Consider the following 10,308-nt stretch of genomic DNA (forward strand, 5'->3'; position numbering starts at 1 on the left):
AAAGTTCATATCTGATAGGACGTTGTTTGAAATAATTGGAACCACTACCATTCATTCATTCATTTATAAAAATTTATATGCCATCCCAATACTAAAAGTCTCTGGAGGGCTTACAAAAAACAGAAAAACCAAAAAACAAAGCAATAATAACAACTACAGCACACTGCATCCAATACAGCATTATAAAAATGAGGATAAAACCAATTAACTGTTAAAATATTGGGAGAATAAAATAGGGTTTTATTGAACTAAGCATATAAAAATTTAAAATGCAAATATGAATATATAGTTAAATAATTTTATATTTCCACTGTATGCTAACTTTTCTGCAGTGTATACACAATCCAGTAATACCATGTGCTGCTCACCAAGCCTAAATCAAGGCACCACCATTTAGTGTTAATAGTCAGGAAGTTTTCAGTACGAATTGGTGGCATGAGTTTGATGGCTGTAGGCAAACTCCTGGCTCTCAAACCCTAAGCAGGAATTCTTGTCATGCAATTAAGGAACTAATTGCTTGAGGGGAGAGTGAGTACACACTATCTACCTCTGCCTTTTCTGTTGTGTTCTGAGCTCCTTGTTGCCCCAGACACTGGAGGGCAAATATCTGCAGCAAGTAATCTGCTTACTTGTAGAAGATCTCTCTGTGATTTACAAACTGTTGCATGCAGGGCTCCAAATCCACAAGTACAGCAGACTCCAACATGTGGCATGTTAGTGATGGGAATGTGCTGGAGATGGCAGAGATACTTAGTATATTCCTGTTCTCCATCTCCTTGTGTGTGGAGAAAACACCAGAAGAGGACTTACTTTCATCACATGTGGAGATAAGAATATCCTGATGCCTAGCAGTGTTGTTATACTGATTACTAAGGGGGTGAATGTGAAGTGCTTTATACATTCTAAAAGATGTACTTTGTTGTTAAGGGAGGATCCATCTCCCTGCTGCACCCACATATGCTGTTCCACACAAAGGAGTATTGTACTTTTCTTCTTCTCCCACTGCTGTATCACACACTCATGTTTTGGGCGGTACTGGATCTGAATCCATTTATTATAATATTAATTTTAGGAGTACCAAATCAACCATTATTAAGATACTTTTCCTTTGCAGCTTAGCCCATGATTTGTTTTGGCACCTCAAGATCAGATTTTCCATCCTGATGGAGTGTGCTGGGGTGAAAATAGTGTGTTTCTTATCTATTGAACAATATCTCTTTTTCAAATAGAGAGAAAAATTATAGAGTAGTACAACCTACTTTGTCCTTTCATTAGGTTTTATTTCTAGGGATATCTGTATTTCAGTAATGTTCACTGTCCTGTCAGGTCCCTACAGGAGTAACAATAGAAATGGTTAGGAAGGAAAACAAGGACTTAAGAAGACACAAGACTATCTATTGAAGGATCCCTGGAATTTGGCTTGTGACATTTTAATTGTTCACACATCCTTCCAGACTTAAATAAAAAAGGAATTCAGACATCAGATGTTCTGGTCTAGGTCGCCCCATTGCAATTTAAAAGAAAGCTGAAGTATGCTGCAAACTGTACTGCAACACTTGACTCTATTTTCCTGTTTTGACAAATAACTTGGGAAAAAAACCTGAGCAAATGCTCAGAATGGAATTGTTAGACTTCGTCACTACTTATGAGAAAACACAAACATACAATTTATGAAGCAGCACTTACTGCTAATTACACTCCCAGAAATCCTGTTGGGTATCTTAGCTGAATTGTGCAATTTATGATGTAGATCAGGGAGTTGTATATGCTGTTGTAAAAACTAGGATACAGCATGCCAGAGGTAAGCCCCAACAGTGATTGGGCCATGGAGTCTCCAGGGGTCCATAGCAGCACTCAGAATGATCAAAGTAAAATAGCGCTTCATTCTATACTGTTAGCTCTTAATTTAACAACAGAATGCTTCTGCATTCTTGATGAAAAATCCATGTGGGACATCTGCTCATTTGCCTCAAAGTATCTTCATACGTTGAAGCAGTAGACACCAGGGCAGCCACAGCACAGAACTTCATATAACACACCATACAGGCATAGCACAGCACTGGCAATGCAACCATATATGGGAATAATTCTCATTCAGTCCAGTGGGCTTAATCCCAGATTAAGGGTTTAAGACAGCAGCACTTAATTAAGGTTAAACTCTGGTCTGTGGATTCTCTGTAGTATGAATCCCTTCCCTTTGATCAACATGGAGGACTTTGGTGTAAGGTGGGGCAGAACAATTTCAGATATAATTTTGACACAATGGATTTGACACACCATATACTGCCCAGAAAGCCCTATGTACAAGACTATTGGTGCAGTTTATACATTTAATAAATAGATAGATAACAGGCTCAGTAGGTGTAAGTTAATTTTTGTAGGGTTCATCTGTCTCCAACTTTGTCTCCACACACTTCACCTCAAACAAAAAAGTATACTGATGTAAGAAAGTGTCAGAATTCATATTCATTCATTGTCAGATTCCAAATCATCAATTTTATAGAAACAGAATAGTGGAGTTGAAAGGGCTAGAGGGCATAGGTTCAGTGCCAGAGTACAACTTAAACAGTCCCTCTCAGAGCACAGTTCAGGTGCATCTGGAATGCCTTTAGTGTGGAAGTGATACTTCCATCAATGCAGGCAAAAAGCATTTGCCCCTTTTGCAGTCATATCTCAATGTTGACTCATATTTAGCACATGATCAGCAACAATTTCAAGATCCTTCTCACTTGCAGTATTGTTGAGCCAAGTATTCCCCATCTTGTAAGGATGCATTTGGTTTCTTTTACCTACGTGCAGGTTTGCCATTTGCTTCTATTGAATTTTATTCTGCTGTTTTCACAACAGTGCTCCAGTCTATCAAGATCACCTTGAATCGTCTTTCTTGCTAACCAAGATATCATGGGGCACTTTGTTAAAAGCTTTGCTGAAGTCTCGATAGATTATGAGCACAGCATTCCCACAGTCCACCAGAGAGGTTACCCAAACAAAAAACGAATTCAGATTAGTCTGGTAGGATTTCCTCTTGAGAAATCCATGTTGGTACTAGTAATCATGGCATTATTTTCAAGCTGTTTGCAGACTGGCTGTTTTATAATCTGCTCTAGAATTTTCACAGGGATTGATGTCAGACTGACTGGTCTGTAGCTCCCAGGTCCTTCTTTTTTCCTTTCTTGAAGATGGGACAACATTAGCTCTTCTCTTGTCATCTGGCATTTCCCCTGTCATCCATTATTCCTCAGATGTAATAGACAGTGGTTCTAAGAGTTCTTCTGCCAGCTCCTTTATGACACTAGGATGGAGTTCATCGGGCCCTAGAGAATTGAATTAATTCAATCCAATTAGATGTTTGTGACCATTTGTCTATCAATCTTGCTCTTTCAGCTTTCCCTCCATCAGTAAGATCTTAGATCTTCTTTTGGGAGAATACCAAGTCAAAGTAAGAGTTAAGCGCTTCTGCCCTTTCTTTGTCAACTGTTGAGTAGTTGAACCCCCATTTCTTTTCTTGGTATTTTACTTTGAGCATATCAGAAGAAGACCTTTGTGTTGCTTTTTCATCCCTTGCTAACCTCTGTTCATTCCTTCCTGATGCCCTACCTGCACTTCTGTGCTACCTTCCTTTGTAGCCTGGCCTGCCCTCCACTTCCTATACATGCCCATTTTTGTTTTCAGATCATTTCTAAGCTTCTCCTGCTGTTTGTAATTGTGCCTTTAGAATTTCCTTTTTAAAAAATCCTCACTCATCTTGGACTCCTTTTCTCATTAGAGTCTCTTGCCATGGAACTTTACTTATCATTGTTCTGTACTTATTAAAATCAGCTTTTTCAAAATCTAGGGTACATGTTTGGCCACACTTGGCTTTAGAATTAAGAATTCAAGTACAGCATGGTCACTTTCCCCTGGAGTTTCTTTAACTGTCCCTTTGTCCACTAAGTTTTCCCTGTTGGTTAGAATCAAGTCAAGGATAATGGTTCGTCTAGTTCCTTTTTCCATTTTCTGTTAGACAAAATTAGAAGAAACTCATGTTATAAATCTCTTGGAGGAGCCATGATTGGCAGAATTTGTCACCTAACAGATATTGGGGAAATTGGAGTCTCCCATAACTACAACATTGTGCCTTCTTGAAACACTGGCAGTTTGCTTTTCGAAAGTTTCATCCTCATCTCCATGACTGGGTGGTCAGTAATAGACTCCAACCACTATTTTCCTTTTATTCCTTGCTTTGTTTATATTAATCCAATGGGGTTATCAAGGTCATCCTCCAGTTTTTCTGTTCATAGGTATGCATCTTTAACATATAGTGTGACTCCACTTTCCTTTCCATGTCTATTCCAGAAAACTGTGGAAGTCAAAAGCCCCAGTGCTGTTGACTTTCCTCCCTAAAGCTTCAAAGTCTGATGTGATTTCTTCATTGCTTCACTTGGCAGTATTCGTTGTTCCCACATGTATAAGAAAAAAAGGATATGTGTCAGTGACAGCCCTTCAGTTCCATCATTTATCTATCTTCTAGGGAGATAACATACTTGGTGAGTCCACGGGTCGACATACGTGTGTTTCCATCCCACATAGCAGTGAGTCTCTCACAGCTAAGACTCTTCTTGTTCTTGCAAGCCTTGGTATCATTGTCACCACTTGGTTGACCTTTAGCCTTTTCCTCAGTGTTGCATGGGATGACTTGTATTTCTTTCACTGTATGCTGACCTCCAGTCTCATCCCTGAGTAACTGAAAATAATTCCATAGTTCTATTTATCTACTTCTGCTCAGAAAGCAGGCAGTAAAGGGAAAGCTAAGTAGTCTTTGAAGCCAATCAGACTAGAAGTCTAAACTCCTCCAGGAATCTCCCCCTCTTACATTATTTTGTGGTGGTGCTGTGGAGGAAGGTATACCCTGCCTTCAAGAGACAGTGAAAAGAAAATCCTGGGTTAACAACCCTGAGGAACACAAGTTTGTGGGAATCATCAAGGAAAAACTTCAGAACTTTGATTTGGACTATTTTTCCAATTCTCTTTGTGGGACAATTTGTGGGGACTAATCCCATCTCAGAGGATATACCTTCTAGTGGAATTGTCTAGTGGAATCTGTTCATACTTGCTGACAGCCTGAAAGGGAAGAAGGTATATGAGGATTCCAGTGCTACTGCCAGATGTGGGTGGCACCCAGAAAAGCTACAGTCCTCACATGAGAGGTACAGTGACTCTGCAGACAGTTCTGTTGGGACCTTTGCCTGTCTCCACACTGCCCCAGTCTTGGTCCACCTATGGCCTTCACCTAGCTAGAATAGCACTTAACCCATGCCTGTACGCTGCCTCTTGCTACAAACACATACAGGGATTAACTGACTGTCCATTGATGAAAGAAAATTGATTTCCCATTTCTTTGCATCAGGCCATTTGGACTACCAAGAAGGCTAATAGAAGAAGGCTCTCCAATCAAAGTAAAAATATCTGTGTAAATATGACAAGCAAATGTTTCCAGCCCCTGCTCCAACTATATTTTGTTTTTATTTATATTTTATGTGTATATTCTTGGTGTCTCAGATGAAAATGTTGCAAACAACATTCTATATTCTTCTTATTGTGTCCCAAAAGCTTGCCTTATAGGTATTGGCTAAAGGAGCCACATTGTATATTTCTGTGCATTTCTCTACTTATGAGGAGACGGCCAAACCTGACAAATACATGGTTTTTAATGTGTCCTGTTGATAATGTGACTCTGCAATCTGGTATTTATTTATTTAGGATATTTATATGCCATCCTTTGCAAAAGTCTCGGGATGGTTTACAATGCATGTAGCCCTTACTAAGGGATGCAGGTGGCGCAGTGGTGTAAACTGCGGTGCTGCTGTGCTGGTTGATTGAAAGGTCGCCGGTTCAAATCTGCACAACGAGATGAGTTCCTGTTGCTCTGTCCCAGCTCCTCCCAACCTTGCAGTTCAAAAGCATGCAAATGCAAGTAGATAAAAAGGTACCACTTTGGTGGGAAGGTAACAGTATTCCGTGCACTTTGGTGTTTAGTCATGCCGGCCACATGACCATGGAGACTCCCTGCAGACAAACGCTGGCTCCCTCGGCTAGGAAATGGAGATGAGCACCGCCCTCTAGAGTCAGGCATGACTGGACTTAACATCAAGGGGAAACCTTTATCTTTTTAGCCCTTACTTAAATTAGGCTTCTCCAAGAATCCACCTTGCCTCTATAAGTAACTCTTTTGGCTGGTTAGATTACATTACTTTATTTATTTATATAAATAATCTATAGGTTACAGGAGGGGCCCCCAACAGGGCTGCACTTCATCTGTATTTGCAGCTGCTCCCCGACATTAGCCTCACTGCTGGGGAGCAGCTGCAAATACAGATTATCATTAGGGCCCTTTTGGCTCCTGCGCCTTGAAAGGAGGAAGGAGTGGCAGCCGTGGCATCAGCAAATTTGGGCAGCAAGTGTTGCAGAGAAGCTGGGGAGGGCGTGTGCAAGCAGCGAGGGAACCGGGAAGCAGGTAAGGGCAGGGCTGCAGGTCGGGGGGAGGCTCCCACTGACTCTGCATTGTGATGAGTTGCATAATTATTTCATTATTTCTTGCAGTGTAATAATAATAGAAATAAAGCACACAATAAATGTCATGTGCCTGAATCATCCTGAAATCATCCCTTCCCCGCCCCAGTCCATGAAAAAAATGTGTTCACGAAACCAGTCCCTGGTGCCAAAAAGGTTAGGGACCGCTGGATTACAATACATGTGGCTGCTACCACCTCTGCATTATAACCTAAATAGGATACTGTATGCAACAGAGAAAATTGGAATAGATAATCAGATAACATTGAAGAAAAGCCAACAATAGAAAAATAAAAATAAAGCCAGGGTGTGTCACCATTTTTCTGTCATAGTCTGCTTTGCCTTGGAATGTATGTCTGGGGTGACATGACAGCAATGGCCAGAACTGAAAGTAGGCAGTCCAACCTGTTTTCTCTCTTCGGATTATTCAAAAAGTGCCCTTGACTGATTGCTCTTTCCAGAGGTCTGAAGTTATTGCTTGCAAAGGGACTTTGAAGTTAGTCCAAGGGATGCATGCAGGCCCAGGGCCATAGGTTGCCTCCCTCCAACTTAAGGACATATAACTAGATGTCACCAGAAGCTAATCTTCCTGTAAGGGACCAACCTTAGTACATTTAGCTGCCTCCCACTTCATTTCCCATAGCACTGATGTTGGATGGGAAAAGGAATTGAAGAATGTATATAGGAGTTACTAGTGAAGACAAATTAAGAGGCAGAAGAGAAATCTACTTGGCAATATGGTTTTGGCAAAGAGGCACTATTTCTCTTCTGAACAATATAAACAGATTTGTTTTTAACAGCCTTGTATTAAAATAGTGCTGTTCAGATGATCCATTTCTGTCTATCTCTCGTATTAATTTGATAACACCTTATTGCTTATACATATTTTATATGAATATGTGTTGATAAGATCTAGTCCCAAGATTTGGATTTTGCAAGGTGCTTGAAAAATCTGCTATTGACTGATTCTTGGAAAAAATATGTGTATAAAGACCGAAAAAGCTCTTGATAAAATAAATAAATGGAAAATCTGAGTCCATAACATTAATATGTGAGATATATTGTAAAGGTAAGAGTTGCTTTAAAATATTCACATATGAAGCACACAGGTTATTTTGGCTCACTGTGATAGCTCAGTATTAAGTATTCCCTTTTATTTAATACAAATCTCTGCAAATCCTAGTCTACAGTGAGATTTCAAATGAAAACATGAATACTGCAGACACGTTAAAGAAGTGCAAGATACTGCAAAATTGCTCTTGTGAAACTGGAAAATAAGGGACTCATAATGCCAGTGAAACTTAGAATACACGGGGTAGTATCCTTTATGCTCATGCAACACCAGGAGTGACTGCTTGTGCTCTTGGGATTTTCCTGGAGCTTGCAAAATTGAGCTGAGCTGACTTGTCCCAATCCAGAAATGAGCAGTTCCACTTGTTTGTGAGTTTACTTTATGAAATGCTAAATCCCTGTTGTGCAAGCAGTCGCTCTTGCTTGTGCAGCACAGGCAGCTGGAATGCAGCAGCCCCATTGGATTCCTTATTCTAATTTTTCTTTAAATTATATCACGTTAAGTATTTAGGAGCAAAAATTCTTTATCATGTATCTGTACATTTGTCCTGTATCTTTTATTTGTGTAGCCCATGTGGACCTTTGCACCAAAAGCTGTGTTACATTGCGCCTGTGTACAAGGCAGTGATTGGCCAGGAATGATGCATTAGAATGTGAGGTGCTCAGTGGACTAAATGGTTTGTAGTTCAGTTTCTATGAAAGAATGGGCAGTTGTTAGTTTGATTTTGGGTGGTGGCATTCAAGCTTTCCTGTTGCCTTTCAAATGTTTTGGCCTATAATTCTCAAGAGTTCTGGATGATCAACTGATAAGAAGTGAACAACTAAAGAGGATCAAGTTGGGGAAGGCTGGAGAAATCAACAAAATTTTAGGATGGGTGCAGTGGCTAGGAAATTATGATGAATGACCAGCAGTTTAAGCCCTTTTCTTTTGTCACAGAAATTCCATGGGGTAGGAGAATGGAACCCACAGGGACAGAGACAGAAGACCTTGGGTATCCAGCATTTTTCATGCAAGTACCCAATTCTTCCCTTTCCTAGACCCCATCCCACCTAACTTCTTTTAATGTCTTGTTCCAAGGAGAGAGAATTGCAAATATCACATGAATGCAGGAACAATTCCATGATGTACAACTTCAAGATACTGCCTCAAGCCACTGGAATTGTAGAACCCTTGTGATTAGAAATTAAAGTTACCTGACACAAAACTGCATGTCTTCCTTTCGTCTCTCCATATCCTGTTTTTCTTATATGGAGAGCTTGGAAAGTCATGTATTAATTTTCTAGACACATTGTGCCTGTTTGCACAAGCATAGAGGGCAAAATAAGTCCCCATGGCTTATCTCTCCTGCACTGTATGCTGGGCACATGTTGGTTGCATAACTAGGGAATATTTGCCTAATTATCCTTGCCAGTAAACTTGGTGAACGTGGCTTGCTACCAGGTTTAACAAGCCACCCCAGACTTCTAAACAGCCCATGGGCAGCTTTTTAACCACAGCAGCAAGCCACCCGTGCTGGGTTCAATTATATAAATCCTCCTGCAAACAGGCAGCAGAAAAATATGTCACCCTGGCTTATTCCCTCTTCTGTAAACACAAGAAGTCAGTTATTGCCCATGTCTTTCTGTTCCTCTGGATCTGAATTTCTAATAAGTCTTCAGAGGGGTTCAGATTTAGATTTGCTGCTTTGGAAGAAGAATGCTTCTGTTCTGACATCTGGATTTGTCTGAATCAGTCCAATATAGTTTAGGAGCTGGCAAAATATGAAGCATAACCACATTATAAATTGTGTTAAATTGTGTTAATTTATTTTATCAGGTTTTCAATGTTCACAATGGGATATTAATGCTGCTCCTACTTGCCATGTCTGATTCTGTTTATTTTAGTTCCATATTACATTGTGCCTGTATAAACCTCCTTGGTACTCATTGAGTAGAAAGCAAGGAACAACTGTCAATAAATAAATAGATTAATATTGCTGAGAAACCCTGGGGCATGGCACTAGCCATAATATTCACTAAAGTGCATTGCAGCTATAAATTTCAAACTTTTAAAACTGACACAACCATCTGGAGTAATTCTGCAACAATATATTTTAATTAGGTAACAGGTTGGCATGCACTATGTCCTGTAGTTTGCAATTTTAATAGCTTTTAAATAAAATAATGATAAAGCAAAGGTGTGGAAAGGCTGCTGTATTGAACATGCTAGGCAGTCACCTGGATTCACTTAATCCAGCTCAGTAAATCCAGTTCACAGAAATCTAATTCATTGTATTCACAACCTTTTCTAAAGGATGTCTTCAGAAACATCTCAGGCAGAGTTCATTAAACATGAGGGCCGGTCATGAGATAGGGGACAGGAGACCATCTGTTCCCTTCCTGTATACAGAAGCTCACCCAAGTGGCAGTTGAATTTTTCTTCAGCACTGGACATGGGACAGTGCCCACCTGAGGACAGCTGGCTTGCTTCCTGGCACACCTGTCTCTGTCCTCCATGACATGCCATTACTCTCCGCCTTCTTGCACTTGCCTCACTCTGCCCAATGGTAAGGCTGGGACTGTTATGCCTCTTACTCATCTGATGCTATGGTAAATCTATCCATGAATTCAGATACCATAGTTAGGAGATTTTCTTTCTCTAGCAATCATACCACCTGTAGCAAAATTGTTCCTGCTCTTGGAAATCTC

This window comes from Varanus komodoensis, unplaced genomic scaffold (genome assembly GCF_004798865.1).
Source record: "Varanus komodoensis strain SLA01 unplaced genomic scaffold, ASM479886v1 scaffold13_1, whole genome shotgun sequence".
Taxonomy (NCBI): domain Eukaryota; kingdom Metazoa; phylum Chordata; class Lepidosauria; order Squamata; family Varanidae; genus Varanus; species Varanus komodoensis.